At 39.7% G+C, this 17,615-nt stretch overlaps 1 long non-coding RNA gene and 1 other non-coding gene across 3 annotated transcripts; both read right to left on the bottom strand.

Moving 5' to 3' along the window:
• Window positions 1–7,757: 7,757 nt before the first annotated feature.
• LOC130964498 (small nucleolar RNA R71) lies at window positions 7,758–7,865 on the bottom strand. The gene has a single exon (XR_009080589.1). It is a non-coding gene; the product is annotated as a small nucleolar RNA R71 (small nucleolar RNA).
• Window positions 7,866–13,824: 5,959 nt separating this feature from the next.
• LOC130961789 (uncharacterized) lies at window positions 13,825–17,217 on the bottom strand. Of its 2 annotated transcripts, none has more exons than XR_009079620.1 (3): window positions 17,016–17,177; window positions 16,750–16,910; window positions 13,825–13,857 (listed from the first exon to the last, which is right to left on the bottom strand). It is a non-coding gene; the product is annotated as an uncharacterized LOC130961789 (long non-coding RNA). The 2 variants fall into 2 exon arrangements; XR_009079619.1 differs by lacking the exon at window positions 13,825–13,857 and adding an exon at window positions 17,185–17,217 and having other exon boundaries at window positions 16,666–16,910; window positions 17,016–17,083.
• Window positions 17,218–17,615: the final 398 nt, after the last annotated feature.

The following is a 17,615-nucleotide window of genomic DNA, read 5'->3' as shown; positions in this document are numbered from 1 at the left end:
AAAAGGACTGCTGATGCTGTTGGAATCTGACCTCCCTGTACTCGAAATAGATTTTCTGGAGCTACAGAACTCCAATTGGTGCGCTCTAAACGGCGTTGGAAAGTAGACATCCAGAGCTTTTCAGCAATATATAATAGTTCATACTTTATTTGGAAATTGACGACATAACTTGGCGTTGAACGCCAAGTACATGCTGCTGTCTGGAGTTAAACGCCAGAAACACGTCATGATCCGGAGTTGAACGCCCAAAACACGTCATAACTTGGAGTTCAACTCCAAGAAAAGCCTCAGCTCGTGGATAGATCAAGCTCAGCCCAAACATACACCAAGTGGGCCCCGGAAGTGGATTTATGCATCAATTACTTACTCATGTAAACCCTAGTAGCTAGTTTATTATAAATAGAACATTTAACTATTGTATTAGTCGTCTTTTGACCACGTTTCATCTTTGGTCTCAGTTTTGTTTTATTCTTCATCTTAAGAGGCTATTGATCACGTTTTAGGGGGCTGGCCATTCGGCCATGCCTGAACCTTTCACTTATGTATTTTCAACGGTGGAGTTTCTGCACACCATAGATTAAGGGTGTGGAGCTCTGCTGTACCTTAAGTTTCAATACAATTACTATTACTTTCTATTCAATTCTCTTTTATTCTTATTCCAAGATATACGTTGCACAACACTTTGATGAATGTGATGATCCGTGACACTCATCATCATTCTCACCTATGAACGCGCGTGACTGACAACCACTTCCGTTCTACCTTAGGCCGGGCGCATATCTCTTAGATTCCCCAACAGAATCTTCGTGGTATAAGCTAGATAGATGGCAGCATTCATGGGGATCCAGAAAGTCTAACCTTGTCTGTGGTATTCCGAGTAGGATCCTGGGAATCCAGAAAGTCTAACCTTGTTTGTGGTATTCCGAGTAGGATTCCGGTATTGAATGACTGTTGCGAGCTTCAAACTCCTGAAGGCTGGGCGTTAGTGACAGACACAAAAGAATCAATGGATTCTACTCCAACCTGATTGAGAACCGACAGATGATTAGCCGTGCTGTGACAGAGCATAGGACCATTTTCACTGAGAGGATGGGATGTAGCTATCAGCAAGGGTGATGCCTCCAGACGATTAGCCGTGCAGTGACAGCGCATAGGACCATTTTCCCGAGAGGATTAAAAGTAGCCATTGATGATGGTGATGCCCTACATACAGCTTGCCATGGAAAGAAGTAAGAAGGATTGGATGAAAGCAATGAGAAAGTAGAGATTCAAGAGGAGCACAGCACCTCCATGCACTTATCTGAAACTCCCACTATTGATTTACATGAGTATTTCTATCCCTTTTTATTTTCTATTTTATTATTAATTTTCGAAACCATAAACCAATTTAATCTGCCTAACTGAGATTTACAAGGTGACCATAGCTTGCTTCATACCAACAATCTCTGTGGGATCGACCCTTACTCACGTAAGGTATTACTTGGATGACCCAGTACACTTGCTGGTTAAGTTGAACGGAGTTGTGTCCACACATAGCAGAGAGCCACAATAATAATCCCATATAAAATAAAGAATACAATATTGTGAGTATCACAATTTCGTCCACCAGGCGCCGTTGCCGGAGAATTACAAATGTGTGCATAATTATTGGTTATTGTAAATATTTTTCAAAAAAAATTTTCCTTTTTTGTTAGTTTTTTTTATTATCTCTCACTACTATGAACTATCACCCCTTTGGCTATGAGTCTGGTTATAATTATGTTGTAGGAAGAGGAGATTATAATAACAACATGCACCATGGTTGGAACAATCAAAGATGGGAGGAGCCACAAGGATCTGATCAACCCTCATGGCAACAACCACCTCCAATGAACTATCAACAACCATTCTGTGATGCATATCAAGGCAATGGCTATAGTGAGCACTCTTTTGACTACCAACAAGACCCACCATATGCCTATGAACCCCCTCCTCCTCAATATAATTTTGAACCACCATACTCACAAGCTCCTTTCCACCAAACACCTCCGTATGACCCTAATTCATATCCACCATACCAACCACCTTATGAGCCAAATGAACCATACATAAAACCACCACCGCAATATACACCATCTCCTTATCCTTATCAAAATGAACCCTCCTATCCACCCAAAACCGCCATGGAGAAAGTATTTGCCGATTTAAACTCTACTATACAAGCTCTGGTCACCCAAATCGGACCACCGAATACCTTCAACAATCAACCCTCAAGCTCTAGTACACTTCCTTTTCAACCATATAATGATCAACCCATTCCATCACAACCCATCCCATCACCACCATCCATGGAAGAGCACCCACATCCATCAATCCAAGAGCAAGATGATCCCAGTTATGCTATTGAAATGGAACAAGAGTCAAGGGATCGTCTCAAGGAAACAGTAGATCAATTTCATGCAACCCTTCATCAATTAGAGCAAGCAATAAATCAATTACCTTCTTGACGTTCGGACACTCAAGGAACCCCCATGGCTTCATGTGGAGAATCTAATGAAGAACGTAGCATGAAGGAGACACTAGAGACTCCAGTGGACAATAAGGAGCATGACTTTGTACTGGAACAAGTGGAGAAAGCCATAATAGTTGTAGAGGAAGAAGTGGTTGAAGATTTAGGAGATGCAGAACCTCCACGAAAACCTCAAGTCATAGAACCCTCTTCTAAGGAGTTTGAATTTGTTGTTGAGGAGGGTGTACAACCCCCAAGGCATGTTATGGTTGAAGACTTGGAAGAGGTTGATCAAGAGATGGAGATTCAAGAAGAAAAAGCACAACCTCCCATGCCCTTGGCAAACATTGAAGAGGAAATTGAATCAGAAGAAAGCTACCAAGAGGAAGAGGTTGATATTGAAGAAGCTTGCAAAGAGGTGGTAGTTGTCAAAGAAGAGCACAAGGGAGTGGAGCATGAAATTTCATTAAAAATACCTCCCCCTAAGTTGCCATCATCCTTCACAACATTCAAGTGGGTAAAATTCATATCCCTTAGCTTTCTAACCCCACTTGAATATGGGCTACTGGAGACGGATGGTCAACTTAGAGCTCTTTGTGGCATTAAGAGTAAGAGGAAGATGGTCAGTGATAAGATTTATCCTGCAAGGTTCAACATGGTTGTGTGCTCAACATTTAAATGCAAAGGTTGGTTTAGAGCTCAACTGAATGGGACTAGGAAGTTGTCTGGCTACTTCAGTGAGAATTCAGACTGTTTGCCACCCGGATGGAACAATATTGCTCAACAAGAAGACGGGTATAAAAACAAGATTTGGGATCCCGGAGGCTACTGGAATTCTAAACACTGGTGGAGATTCCTGGATCAGTACAAGCATAAACCACCATAACAGGGAGCTCATCCAATGTCCAACTTAAGGACTTTAACTAAAAGTGCTAGGTGGGAGACCACCCACCATGGTATGATCGTTCTCTTTTTAGTTTTAATTTTAGTCTGTTTTTGAATTTTTATTGAACCTGAAATTTTTGCATGACATTCATTGCATTTTGCATTCTGCATACGGAAAAAAAAGAGAGAAAACATGCACGCGACGCGGCAGCGTCGCTGACGCGTCCGCGTCACTAGTGCGATGGGTAGAAAAAGAATTGAACAGAGAGTCATGCGAGGGCGTGGCTAGAGGTGCGCCTTTTGCATAATTTGACCCCACGCGACCGCGTCGCTCACGCGACCACGTCATGTGGAACTTTGGCCTCCCACGCGACCGCGTCACCCACGCGGCCGCGTGCCATGAAAATCGGCGTGAAAAAGGTGCTTGGCCGAAAGTTGTGTTGAAATTGGGCTGGACTCGTGCTAGAAGCCCAAGCCCTCCCACGTGAACGCGTGCCCCACGCGACCGCGTCACCCTGGTTTTTGGCAAAATGCAATTCAAACAGGGAGTTGTAAGAATGCGAGGCTGCACTCACGCCACTAGCACAAATCAAGTGACGTGATCGCATGACCCACGCGTCCGCGTCGCCTGACTTTATTGCGCACCACGCGGCCTGATGAGCGGATAATTTATACGCTTTTTGTCATTGTTTTTAGTATGTTTTTAGTATGTTTTAGTTAGTTTTTATTATATTTTTATTAGTTTTTAGTTAAAATTCACTTTTCTGGACTTTACTATGAGTTTGTGTGTTTTTCTGTGATTTCAGGTATTTTCTGGCTGAAATTGAGGGACCTGAGCAAAAATCTGATTCAGAGGCTGAAAAGGATTGCAGATGCTGTTGGATTCTGACCTCCCTGCACTCGAAGTGGATTTTCTGGAGCTACAGAAGCCTAATTGGCGCGCTCTTAACGGCGATGGAAAGTAGACATCCTGGGCTTTCCAGCAATATATAATAGTCCATACTTTGCCCGAGATTTGATGGCCCAAACCGGTGTTCCAAATCAGCTCAAAACTGCTCGGTGTTAAACGCCGGAACTGGCACAAGAATGGGAGTTAAACGCCCAAACTGGCATAAAAGCTGGCGTTTAACTCCATGAAAAGTCTCTACACGAAAATACTTCAATGCTCAGCCCAAGCACACACCAAGTGGGCCCGGAAGTGAATTTTTATGTCATTTACTCATTTCTGTAAATCCTAGGCTACTAGTTCTCTACAGATAGGACCTTTTACTATTGTATTCATATCTTTTGATCACTTTAGATCTTGAGATCTTTGAATCTTTTGATCACATTTTGGGGGCTGGCCTCACGGCCATGCCTAGACCTTGTTCTTATGTATTTTCAACGGTGGAGTTTCTACACACCATAGATTAAGGTGTGGAGCTCTACTGTACCTCGAGTATTAATGCAATTACTATTGTTCTTCTATTCAATTCAGCTTGTTCTTGTTCTAAGATATCACTTGTTCTTCAACTTGATGAATGTGATGATCCGTGACACTCATCATCATTCTCACCTATGAACGTGTGCCTGACAACCACCTCCGTTCTACCTTAGATTGAGTGGATATCTCTTGGATCCCTTAATCGGAATCTTCGTGGTATAAGCTAGAATTGATGGCGGCATTCAAGAGAATTCGGAAGGTCTAAACCTTGTCTATGGTATTCTGAGTAGGATTCAATGATTGAATGACTGTGACGAGCTTCAAACTCCTGAAGGCTGGGCGTTAGTGACAGACGCAAAAGAATCAATGGATTCTATTCCAACCTGATTGAGAACCGACAGATGATTAGCCATGCTGTGACAGAGCATTTGGACCATTTTCACTGATAGGACGGGACTGTAGCCACTGACAACAGTGATGCCCAACATACAGCTTGCCATGGAAAGGAGTAAGAAGGATTGGATGAAGACAGTAGGAAAGCAGAGAGACGGAAGGGACAAAGCATCTCCATACGCTTATCTGAAATTCTCACCAATGAATTACATAAGTATCTCTATCTTTATTCTATGTTTTATTCATATATCATCCATAACCATTTGAATCCGCTTGACTAAGATTTACAAGGTGACCATAGCTTGCTTCATACTAACAATCTCCGTGGGATCGACCCTTACTCGCGTAAGGTTTATTACTTGGACGACCCAGTGCACTTGCTGGTTAGTTGTGCGAAGTTGTGATAAAGAGTTGAGATTGCAATTGAGCGTACCATGTTGATGGCGCCATTGATGATCACAATTTCGTGCACCAAGTTTTTGGCGCTGTTGCCAGGGATTGTTGAGTTAGGACAACTGACGGTTCATCTTGTTGCTTAGATTAGGTATTTTTCAGAGTTCTTAAGAATGAATTCTAGTGTTTCAAGGTGATGTTCTTATCATCACCAAAGCTGATTGATTCTCATCAATTTAGCTCTTGAATGTAATGTCCTGCTGAAGCTTGGCTAGCCATGTCTAATTTTTTTAGACTAAAGCTTTAGACTAACATTGCATGATTCCTGGAATTCTCATTAAGAATTTTGATATCTTTATTTTCTTTTCCACTTAATTTTCAAAAAATCCAAAAAAATTACAAAATCATAAAAACCAAAAATATTGTATGTTTCTTGTTGAGTCTAGTGTCTCATGTTAAGTTTGGTGTCAATTGCATGTTTCTGTTCTTCTTGCATTCATTCATGTGTCTTAAGTGATCTTCAAGATATTCTTGATGATTTCCTTGCTCTGATCTTTAAATTCTCTTGTCTTGAGTATTTTTGTTGTTTGTCATATGCATTCTCATTTTGTTAGTGTCAGTAGTATACAAACTGCTAAGTTTGGTGTCTTGCATGCATTGTTATTTGATTTTATTTGCATTTTGATTATTCTTCAGCATTAAAAATCCAAAAAAAATTTTTAATTTGTGTCTTTTCAAGTCAATAATACAGAGAATTGAAGATTCAGAACATATAGCAGAGGAATTATACATAAAAAGCTAGATGTTCAAAACGCCCAGTGAAAAAGGAAAACTGGCGTTTAAACGCCAGCCAGGGTGCCTGGTTGGGCGTTTAACGCCCAAAAGGGTAGTGTTTTGGACGTTAAACGCCAGAATGGATACCATTCTGGGCGTTTAACGCCAGGATGGCACAAGAGGGAAGATTTTGTTTTTAATACAAATTTTTTTCAAGTTTTCAAAATTTTTCAAAATCAAATCTTTTTCAAATCATATCTTTTCAATCATATGTTTTCATAATCAATTTCTTTCCTTTTTCAAAAATACTTGCTAACAATTAATGATTTGATTCAACATTTCAATTATGTTGTCTTTTCTATTGAGAAAGGTTTAATGTCTGAATCATATCTTTCTTGTTAGGCAGGTTATTAATTTTTAAAATCAAATCTTTTTAAATTGTTTTTCAAATCATATCTTCTCAATCACATCTTTTTAAAACCATAACTTTTCAATCATATCTTCTTAATCACATCTTTTTCAAAATAGTTTTCAATCATATCTTTTTGATTTCTAATTTTAAAATCTCTTTAAAAAATCACTTGATTTCTTTTTCACTGAGAGTTTTCGAAAATCAATTAAGTTTTTTTCAAAATTTTTATAATCTTTTTACTTAATTTTCGAAAATATCTTCCCCTCTTCTAACATCCTTCTATTTATGGACTAACACTCCTCCTCAATGCACAATTTGAACTCCATCTTTCTTGATAAGTTCAAATTCTTCTACCTCTTCCTTCTATTTTTCTTTTCCTCTAACACCTCAAGGAATCTCTATACTGTGACATAGAGGATTCCATATTTTCTTGTTTTTTTCTCTTTCATATGAGCAGGAGCAAAGACAAAAGCATTCTTGTTGAGGCTGACCCTGAACCTGAAAGGACCTTGAAGCGAAAGCTAAGAGAAGCTAAGGCACAACTCTCTATAGAGGATCTAACAGAAATCATCAAAGAAGAAGACATGGCAGCCGAAAATAACAACAATGCCAACAATGCAAGGAAGGTGCTGGGTGACTTTACTGCACTTACTCCCGACTTCTATGGGAGAAGCATCTCTATCCCTGCCATTGGAGCAAACAACTTTGAGCTTAAGCCTCAATTAGTTTTTCTAATGCAACAGAATTGCAAGTTCCATGGACTTCCACTGGAAGATCCTCATCAGTTTTTAGCTGAATTCTTGCAAATCTGTGACACTGTCAAGACTAACGGGGTTGACCCTGAGGTCTATAGACTTATGCTATTCCCTTTTGCTGTAAGAGACAGAGCTAGGATATGGTTGGACTCACAACCTAAAGAAAGCCTGAACTCTTGGGAAAAGCTAGTCAATGCCTTCTTGGCAAAGTTCTTTCTACCTCAAAAATTGAGTAAGCTTAGAGTGGAAATCCAAACCTTTAGACAGAAGGAAGGTGAATCCCTCTATGAAGCTTGGGAAAGATACAAACAATTGATCAGAAAGTGTGCCTCTGACATGCTTTCGGAATGGAGCATCATAGATATCTTCTATGATGGTCTGTCTGAACTGTCCAAGATGTCATTGAACAGCTCTATTGGAGGATCTCTTCATCTGAAGAAGACACCTGCAGAAGCTCAAGAACTCATTAAAATGGTTGCAAATAACAAATTCATGTACACTTCTGAAAGGAATCCTGTGAACAATGGGATGAATCAGAAGAAAGGAGTTCTTGAGATTGATACTCTGAATGCCATATTGGCTCAGAACAAAATATTGACTCAGCAAGTCAATTTGATTTCTCAAAGTTTGTCTAGAATGCAAGCTGCACCAGGCAGTACTAAGGACGCTTCATCTGAAGAAGAAGCTTATGATCCTGAGAACCCTTCAATGGAAGAGGTGAATTACATGGGAGAACCCTATGGAAACACCTATAATTCTTCATGGAGAAATCATCCAAATCTCTCATGGAAGGATCAACAGAGACCTCAACAAGGTTTCAACAACAATAATGGTGGAAGAAACAGGTTTAGCAATGGCAAGCCTTTTCCATCATCTTCTCAGCAACAGACAGAGAATTCTAAGCAGAACCACTCTGACTTAGAAACCATGGTCTCTGATATAATCAAAACCACTCAAAGTTTCATGACTGAAATAAGGTCCTCCATTAGGAATTTGGAGGCACAAGTGGGACAGCTGAGCAAGAAAATTACTGAACTCCCTCCTAGTACTCTTCCAAGCAATACAGAAGAGAATCCAAAAGGAGAATGCAAGGCCATTAACATGACCCACATGGCCAAATTTGGAGAGGTGGAAGAGGCAGTGAACGCCACTGAGGAAGACCTCAATAGACGTCCACTGGCCTCCAATGAGTTCCCTAATGAGGAACCATGGGAATCTGAGGCTCACACTGAGACCATAGAGATTCCATTGGATTTACTTCTGCTATTCATGAGCTCTGATGAGTATTCTTCCTCTGAAGAGGATGAGTATGTCACTGAAGAGCAAGTTGCTAAATACCTCGGAGCAATCATGAAGCTAAATGACAAGTTATTTGGTAATGAGACTTGGGAGGATGAACCCCCTTTGCTCACCAAAGAACTGGATGACTTGTCTAGGCAGAGATTACCTCAAAAGAGACAGGATCCTGGGAAGTTCTCAATACCTTGTACCATAGGCACCATGACCTTTAAGAAGGCTCTGTGTGACTTAGGGTCAAGTGTAAACCTCATGCCTCTCTCTGTAATGGAGAAACTAGGGATCTTTGAGGCACAAGCTGCAAGAATCTCACTAGAGATGGCAGATAATTCAAGAAAACAAACTTATGGGCTTGTAGAGGATGTTCTGGTAAAGATTGAAGACCATTACATCCCTGCTGATTTCATAGTCCTAGAGACTGGGAAGTGCATGGATGAGTCCATCATCCTTGGCAGACCCTTCCTAGCCACAGGAAAGGTTGTGATTGATGTAGACAGAGGAGAATTGATCATTCAAGTGAATGAAGAATCCTTTGTGTTTAAGGCTCAAGGATGTCCCTCTGTCACCATGGAGAAGAAGCATGAAGAGCTTCTCTCAAAACAGAGTCAAACAGAGCCCCCATAGTCAAACTCTAAGTTTGGTATTGGGAGGCCACAACCAACTTCTAAGTTTGGTGTTGAACCCCCACATTCAAACTCTAAGTTTGGTGTTGGGAGGTTCCAACATTGCTCTGAGTATCTGTGAGGCTCCATGAGAGCCCTCTGTCAAGCTACTGACATTAAAGAAGCGCTTGTTGGGAGGCAACCCAATGTTATATTTATCTATTTTTCCTTTGTTATTTTATGTTTTCTGTAGGTTGATGATCATGGGAAGTCACAAAATCAATTGAAAAAGCAAAAACAGAATGAAAAACAGAAAGAAAAATAGCACACCGTGGAGGAAGATCTTGCTGGCGTTTAAACGCCAGTAAGGGCAGCAAATGGGCGTTTAACGCCCAGTCTGGCACCATTCTGGGCGTTTAGCGCCAGAAAGGGGCACCAGACTGGCGTTAAACGCCAGAAAAGGGCAAGAAGCTGGCGTTAAACGCCAGAAATGGGCACCAGCCTGGCGTTTAACGCCAGAATTGGCATAAAGAGCATTTTTGCTTGCCACTTGGTGCAGGGATGAATTTTTCTTGACACCTCAGGATCTGTGAACCCCACAGGATCCCCACCTACCCCACCACCCTCTCTCTTCTTCTTCACCCATTCACCAATCACCTCAACCACTCTTCCCCAAAAACCCCTCACCTATCAAATCCTACTATTCTCTTCACCACTCACATCCATCCTTCATAAAACCTCACCTACCTCACCATTCAAATTCAAACCACTTTACCTCCCAAACCCACCCATTCATAATCGAACCTTACCCCTCTCTCCACCCCTATATAAACCCATCTTCACTCCTTCATTTTCACACAACCAAAACACTACTTCTCCCCCTTTGGCCGAACCACAAAACCATCTCCATCTCCTCTATTTCTTCTTCTTCTACTCTCTTCTTTCTTCTTTTGCTCGAGGACGAGCAAACTTTTAAGTTTGGTGTGGTAAAAGCATTGCTTTTTGTTTTTCCATAACTATTTATGGCATCTAAGGCCGGAGAAACCTCTAGAAAGAGGAAAGGGAAGGCAAAAGCTTCCACCTCCGAGTCATGGGAGATAGAGAGATTCATCTCAAGGGTGTATCAAGACCACTTCTATGAAGTTTTGGCCATGAAGAAGGTGATCCCTGAGGTTCCTTTCAAACTCAAAAAGAGTGAATATCCGGAGATCCGACATGAGATCCAAAGAAGAGGTTGGGAAGTTCTTACCAACCCCATTCAACAAGTCGGAATCTTAATGGTTCAAGAGTTCTATGCCAATGCATGGATCACCAAGAGCCATGATCAAAGTGTGAACTCGAACCCAAAGAATTGGCTTACAATGGTTCGGGGGAAATGCTTGGATTTCAGTCCGAAAAATGTAAGGTTGGCATTCAACTTGCCCATGATACAAGGAGATGAACACCCTTACACTAGAAGGGTCAACTTTGATCAAAGGTTGGACTAAGTCCTCATAGAAATTTGTGAAGAGGGCGCTCAATGGAAGAGAGATTCAAGAGAGAAGCCGGTTCAACTAAGAAGGCATGAGCTAGGGGATGGTTGGAGTTTATCCAACGCTCAATCATTCCCACTAGCAACCGGTCTGAAGTTACTATAGACCGGGCCATCATGATTCATAGCATCATGATTGGAGAGGAAGTAAAAGTTTATGAGGTTATAGCCCAAGAACTTTATAAGGTGGCGGACAAGTCCTTTACCTTGGCAAGGTTAGCCTTTTCTCATCTCATTTGTCACCTATGTTATTCAGTTGGAATTGACATAGAGGGAGACACCCCATTGATGAGGACAAGCCCATCACTAAGAAAAGGATGGAGCAAACAAGAGATCCCACTCATCATGAAATCCCTGAGATACCTCAAGGGATGCACTTTCCTCCACAAAACTATTGGGAGCAAATCAACACCTCCCTAGGAGAATTGAGTTCCAACATGGGACAATTAAGGGTGGAGCACCAAGAACATTCCATCCTCCTCCATGAAATTAGAGAAGATCAAAGAATCATGAGAGAAGAGCAACAAAGGCAAGGAAGAGACATTGAGGAGCTCAAGCACTCCATAAGATCTTCAAGAGGAAGAACAAGCCGCCATCACTAAGGTGGACCCGTTCTTTAATCTCCTTGTTCTTTATTTCCCTGTTTTTCGAATTTTTATGCTTATGTTTATCTATGTTTGTGTCTCATGATCATTAGTGTCTTAGTGTCTATGCCTTAAAGCTATGAATGTCCTATGAATCCATCACCTTTCTTGGATGAAAAATGTTCTTAATTGAAAAAGAGAAGAATTGCATGAATTCTGAATTTTATAACAGATTAATTATTTTGATGTGGTGGCAATACTTTTGACTTCTGAATGTATGCTTGAACAGTGCATATGTCTTTTGAATTTGTTGTTCATGAATGTTGGCTCTTGAAAGAATGATGAAAAAGGAGACATGTTACTGAGGATCTGAAAAATCATAAAAATGATTCTTAAAGCAAGAAAAAGCAGTGAATACAAAAAAAAAAGAAGAAAAAAAGAGAAGAAAAAGAAATAAAGTTGTGATCCAAGGCAAAAAGAGTGTGCTTAAGAACCCTGGACACCTCTAATTGGGGACTCTAGTAAAGCTGAGCCACAATCTGAAAAGGTTCACCTAGTTATGTGTCTGTGGCATGTATGTATCCGGTGATAATACTGGAAGACAGAGTGCTTTGGGCCACGGCCAAGACTCATAAAGTAGCTGTGTTCAAGAATCATCATACTTAACTAGGAGAATCAATAACACTATCTAGATTCTGAGTTCCTATAGAAGTCAATCATTCTGAATTTCAAAGGATAGAGTGAGATGCCAAAACTGTTCAAAGGCAAAAAGCTAAAAGCCCCGCTCATCTAATTAATACTGATCTTCATAGATGTTTTTGAAATTCATTGCATATTCTCTTCTTTTTATCTTATTTGATTTTCAGATGCTTGGGGACAAGCAATAATTTAAGTTTGGTGTTGTGATGAGCGGATAATTTATACGCTTTTTGGCATTGTTTTTAGTATGTTTTTAGTATATTTTAGTTAGTTTTTATTATATTTTTATTAGTTTTTAGTTAAAATTCACTTTTCTAGACTTTACTATGAGTTTGTGTGTTTTTCTGTGATTTCAGGTATTTTCTGGCTGAAATTGAGAGACCTAAGCAAAAATCTAATTCAGAGGCTGAAAAGGACTGCAGATGTTGTTAGATTCTGACCTTCTTGCACTCGAAGTGGATTTTCTGGAGCTACAGAAGCCTAATTGGCGCGCTCTTAATGGCGTTGGAAAGTAGACATCCTGGGCTTTCTAGCAATATATAATAGTCCATACTTTGCCTGAGATTTGATGGCCCAAACCGGCGTTCGAAATCAGCTCAAAACTGCCCGACGTTAAACGCCGGAACTGGCACAAGAATGGGAGTTAAACGCACAAACTAGCATAAAAGCTGGCGTTTAACTCCAAGAAAAGTCTCTACACGAAAATGCTTCAATGCTCAGCCCAAGCACACACCAAGTGGGCCCGGAAGTGGATTTTTGTCATTTACTCATTTTTGTAAACCCTAGGCTACTAGTTCTCTACAAATAGGACCTTTTACTATTGTATTCATATCTTTTGATCACTTTAGATCTTGAGATCTTTGAATCTTTTGATCACGTTTTGGGGGCTGGCCTCACGGCCATGCCTAGACCTTGTTCTTATGTATTTTCAACGGTGGAGTTTCTACACACCATAGATTAAGGTGTGGAGCTCTGCTATACCTCGAGTATTAATGCAATTACTATTGTTCTTCTATTCAATTCAGCTTGTTCTTGTTCTAAGATATCACTTGTTCTTCAACTTGATGAATGTGATGATCCGTGACACTCATCATCATTCTCACCTATGAACGTGTGCCTGACAACCACCTCCGTTCTACCTTAGATTGAGTGGATATCTCTTGGATCCCTTAATCGGAATCTTCGTGGTATAAGCTAGAATTGATGGCGGCATTCAAGAGAATCCGTGTAACATCCTTTCCAGCAAAATACCTTGCTTAAGTCAGGGTATTTCTACTAGAAAGAACGTTACGTGACCTTTTCTAATATTCACTACTTAATTACTGAGCCTTTGTATCGATTTCGCGTTTCAGTTTTAATAAAATGCCAGAAAATTTTGTTTTTATTCATTAAAGACATGCATCAAGGATAAACATTGCAAATAGTAATAACAATCACAGAGGTATTATTATTAGTAATTCTTATACATAGGAAGTCATATAAACCCAAATACAATACCTACCCCTCTGATAAAATAAAACTCCAAAGGAAAAGAGCGAGGAGACTCTATGAAAGCAATTAAAACCATAAAAGAAGCCTACTAATCGCTTGCAGCTTCAAATTGCGTCTTCAAACCTGTGTCACTGAAAGGGTGGAAAATTTGGGGGTGAGAACCAAACCACATGTTCTCAGTAGAGGTCGAGAATGCCGTGAAAGTAAAGAATAAAGCGCAAATAGTTAATTACATTCAGAGACATCTAAAAGAAAATTAACTTTCTTTAAAAGTATTAGTTAATTATTCAAAATCCTAGACCCATACTTTCTTTATAAAACTCTTAAAAGTTTCCTAAATTGTATGAATGACCAACCTGTTCCAAGCATAGGTTCATTAAGTCTATGCTGAACCAGTTTGATTTTTCATACCTTACTAGACCTTAACATAAAAGAAGTTACCTACGCAGTATAAATGATCATCCTGCTCCAAGCATAGGTTCATTAAGTCTATGCTGAACCAGTCAGATACTTTATATGGAACTAGACCTCAAACATACCAGTCACGGCCTCAGGCCCAAACAGCTCAATCAACATCCAATCACTACAATCCAAACAATCAGTTACAAACACAGGTAATGAGGTTCAAACACAATCAAGAGCATTTATATCAAGTATAGCAATTAGCGGTTACACAGGATTATTCATTTAGGCAAACCAATTACAATATACACACCCAAACAATGTCACATAGATGCATATGATGAATGTCTAGTCCTAGTACAGGCCATGAGCTCATGTGTCGGTTGGCTGCCCGCAATCCCGACATTTATCCGGTCACGAGTAATCCTGATTTCCCGGATACGATTTTCCGTTCCTAAATAAATGCGCATATAATAATAGCCGCTCATTTGAGACAGCCTCTGCTTACTGCTGGAAAATATATATATACTCTGCTCTGCTCTGGGGAAGCGGAAAATGGCTGTAGGTAACTTAGTTTCCCTACAGAAGCTCTGGGTTGCATTAAGCAACTAGTATATATTAAATATAGCTCTGGGTTGCATCAAGCAACTAATATATATATATAGCTCTGGGTTGCATCAAGCAACTAAAATATAGATATAAATATCTCTTTATTATATTACTCTTCTCTTTATTTCTCTTTACTTTGTTCTGGTTTCTCTTTTCTCTGTTCTGGTTTCTCTTTTCTCTATATCTCTTTACTTTCTCTGAATACTCAACGATCTCATATACCAAATAATCTCTTCTTAAAAGAATCATTGAAGTTTCTATCATTAAATAAGCGTTAAATATTTATTTTGATTAAGTCCTTATACTTTTATAAAAATTCGGACATAATCTCCTCTGAAAATAGGACTTAACTACCCTTACGGGTTCAAACCAAACAATTCACTTTACTCTTTTCAACCTTTCCAGCATCACATCAACTCAGAATCAAGCAAAATTCCACATTGAATCAGCCATATAGCACTAAGGTTCATCTTTAGTTTTATAAACTCATAACTGTCACTAGGACATCCTCAACACTCTATCTTCTTTTCTGTTTTTAATATAGCAAATAAACTCGGAATTGCGCAAACTTTATGTCCAGGCGTTCGTCTTGAAATAAGCTTTCTAACAAACCAAAGATCATAATTTTCTGGTTTCTCTAGCCTTAGGAATAAAGGAAAAACCGAGACTGCTCTGCAGTGCGTAAAACCAGAAAAACAGCAGCAGCATGTGACATTCAAAATTCAATTTAAAATCCACGTTAAATCCAATGACTTTGAAAATTAATACAGTACGACTTCACTCATCCAAGTTTCTTTTCCAATTGGTTTCAGGTCAATATCATTTTTAATGAAGAAGTTATATAACCTGGAAGTTGACTAATTTGCTGCAGAATTCTGCTTTAAAAGTTAATGAACTTATCTTCCTCCAAGTCCCATAACTTACTCATTAAAACATGGATAGCCCTGAAATTTAAGTCACATATGCTAAACATACTTAATTTTCACCTCCAATTGGTTGCATCTCAATATCTATCCAGGATCAAACATTATAAATTCTCAAAGTTACTGATTTAAGAAAACAGAATCTGGTTTTTTCTGCATAATGCATCATCTTTCAAAAATTCATATCTTTAAAACTATAAGTCCAATTGTTCTGAAATTTTACGGCATTAAAATAATAGTACTAAAGTTTCATTTAAAATTAGTTTCGCCTCAAAATTCAATTCAGAACATTCACAGCAGAGCCAACAAGTTACTGCTGTTCCAAAAATTCTGCAGTAAAAATCAGAACCCGCAACCATTACTCAAAAATTCACCATAAATCTTATATTTAATGAAAAGGTCTCAAACTCTCCAATTCAGTCCCAATTATTCCCAAATTTAACCAGGACTTGGTTCAACGCAATTCCGTTCATCACAGAATTAGTTACAGTCTTTCAAAGTTACAGTCTTCACTTAAAGGTAATGCAGAAATTCAGATTTTAAAGCTTAACTTTGAAAAATCATAACTAAATCTTCAGTTAATACGAAACCTTCAAATTTAAATCCTAACAACTACACTTGTTAAAGTTTACTCAGATTTTAATATCATACCATTTCGATCACTAGCAATAATTACTAGGCCGTCATCAAAGTAACCATTCTATTTTGAAAACCAGTTTCTTAATAATAGTTCAGTCTTTTAGGCCCTAATTCTTCAACAATTCTCAATCCAGTATCAAATATATCAAATGATTATCTTAGTCTCAACCATTTATACATAATCAGTCAAAACCACAATCCTCTACTAATCTCAAGTCACTTTCACAGCCATAGCAATATACCAAACAACCATTTCAACAACCAACAATCAATAATTCAATCATCTACCATACCTAATTACAATCAATTCTATCACAGCACCAAGCACAATTGCAATCACAATCCAACTTTCATATAATCAATTAATTACTCACAGCTATTAATACTATTTGCAGTTATTCAGTAAACCTTGTTGGCATTCCTAAATTAAAATCATTTTAAACCCCCTACCTCGATGTCGCAATTGCAGAATTTAACGCAATAGTTCCTTTTATTCCTAATTTGTGGCAGCAACCGCAACAGTGACGCCGATGACCCTCTGCAGCAGCGATGTCATCAACAATCGCGATAACAGTGGCTAGATGGAAACAAAAACATTTTTGGGATTTTTCCTATAACAATGAAGCGGCAAGCAGAGATAACAATAATCAAAATAGGTTGTGAGTGATACAGACTCAGATACAAGGATGAAGGAGGCTATGGTAACCAAGCAATACCAGGGCAGGGCTGAAATAGTTCATAGCAGCAACGATTCTTTCGGAAAATCGATCGTCACAGTCCACAGCTGCAGCAGCTTAATCAGTAATTAAAGAAAACAAGGAAACGAAGCCATAGCAGTAGAATTACGGTGACTACAACAACAGGGAAGATAGCTTCCTCCTCTACCTCAGCTCGTGATTCCGGCGGCGGCGGCGGCGGAGCATCCTTCAACGACGCTGGCTAAGAGAACACCCACCACCACACGTTCTTCTCCTCCTCCGGTTGTTCACGATTCTCCCCCTCCTTAACCTAATCGACGACGCAGCTTCGGAGATGATAGTGGCGGTCTCCATGATGACGGTTGCTGCGAGCTCGACGGCAGCTGAACCAGCAGAAGAGGCAACGCATGGTAGCGACAACGATGAGTGAGTGAACGTCTCCTTCGATCTCTCTCTCTCTTCGCGGTTTTGTTTCTCTTCTTCTCTGGCTCTGACGACAGCAACGGCAACCGGCACAAGGAGCGGCACAGCGCGGCGATCCTCCTTCCTCTCTTCTTACTCTGTTCCGTCACTCTCTCTCCCTGTTCTCCGTTTTTCCCCTGCCTTCCCTCTTTCCCC

Source organism: Arachis stenosperma, chromosome 2 (assembly GCF_014773155.1).
Source record: "Arachis stenosperma cultivar V10309 chromosome 2, arast.V10309.gnm1.PFL2, whole genome shotgun sequence".
NCBI lineage: Eukaryota > Viridiplantae > Streptophyta > Magnoliopsida > Fabales > Fabaceae > Arachis > Arachis stenosperma.
Note: the sequence above shows the minus strand (reverse complement) of the source record. Positions and strands in the feature narration are given on the sequence as shown.